Source organism: Egretta garzetta, unplaced genomic scaffold (assembly GCF_000687185.1).
Source record: "Egretta garzetta isolate BGI_Z169 unplaced genomic scaffold, ASM68718v1 scaffold1198, whole genome shotgun sequence".
Classification (NCBI taxonomy): Eukaryota; Metazoa; Chordata; class Aves; order Pelecaniformes; family Ardeidae; genus Egretta; species Egretta garzetta.
The window spans coordinates 14,909-16,390 of NW_009260518.1; positions in this window are offsets into that span (position 1 = coordinate 14,909).

Genomic DNA, 1,482 nt, shown 5'->3' on the forward strand with positions numbered 1-1,482 from the left:
GAGGGAAAATCGGAACCTGGGATTTGAGGGAAAATGGGAAGCTGGGATTCAAGGGAAAATCGGAAGCTGGGATTTGAGGGAAAATCGGAAGCTGGAATTCAAGGGAAAATCAGGTGGGACTCGAGGGAAAATCAGAAGCTGGGATTCGAGGGAAAATCGAAACCTGGGATTTGAGGGAAAATCGGAACCTGGGATTTGAGGGAAAATGGGAAGCTGGGATTCGAGGGAAAATCAGAAGGTGGGACTCGAGGGAAAATGGGAAGGTGGGATTCGAGGGAAATCGGAACCTGGGATTTGAGGGAAAATGGGAAGCTGGGATTCAAGGGAAAATCAGAAGGTGGGACTCGAGGGAAAATGGGAAGGTGGGATTTGAGGGAAAATTAGAAGCTGGGATTTGAGGGAAAATCGGAACCTGGGATTTGAGGGAAAATGGGAAGCTGGGATTCAAGGGAAAATCGGAAGCTGGGATTTGAGGGAAAATCGGAAGCTGGAATTCAAGGGAAAATCAGGTGGGACTCGAGGGAAAATCAGAAGCTGGGATTCGAGGGAAAATCGGAAAATGGGATTTGAGGGAAAATTGGAAGCCAGGGTTCGAGGGAAAATCGGAAGCTAGGATTCGAGGGAAAATCAGAACCCGGGATTCGAGGGAGAATCGGAAGCTGGAACTCGAGGGAAAATCGGAATCTGGGATTTGAGGGAAAATCAGAAGCTGGGATTCGAGGGAAAATCGGAAGCCAGGATGCAAGGGAAAATTGGAAGCTGGAATTTGAAGGAAAATCGGAAGTCAGGATTTGAGGGAAAATTGGAAGATGGGATTTGAGCAAAAATCAGAAGCCGGGATTCGAGGGAAAATCGGAAGCCGGGAATTGAGGGAAAATCAGAAGCTGGGATTCGAGGGAAAATCGGAAAATGGGATTTGAGGGAAAATTGGAAGCCAGGGTTCGAGGGAAAATCGGAAGCTAGGATTCGAGGGAAAATCAGAACCCGGGATTCGAGGGAGAATCGGAAGCTGGAACTCGAGGGAAAATCGGAATCTGGGATTTGAGGGAAAATCAGAAGCTGGGATTCGAGGGAAAATCGGAAGCCAGGATGCAAGGGAAAATTGGAAGCTGGAATTTGAAGGAAAATCGGAAGTCAGGATTTGAGGGAAAATTGGAAGATGGGATTTGAGCAAAAATCAGAAGCCGGGATTCGAGGGAAAATCGGAAGCCGGGAATTGAGGGAAAATCAGAAGCTGGGATTCGAGGGAAAATCGGAAGCCGGGATTCGAGGGAAAATCAGAAGCTGGGAATCAAGGGAAAATTGGAAAATGGGATTTGAGGGAAAATTGGAAGCCAGGGTTCGAGGGAAAATCGGAAGCCGGGATTTGAGGGAAAATTGGAAGAAAATCAGAAGCTGGGATTCAAGGGAAAATCAGAAGCCAGGATGCAAGGGAAAATTGGAAGATGAGATTTGAGGGAAAATCGGAACCTGGGATTTGAG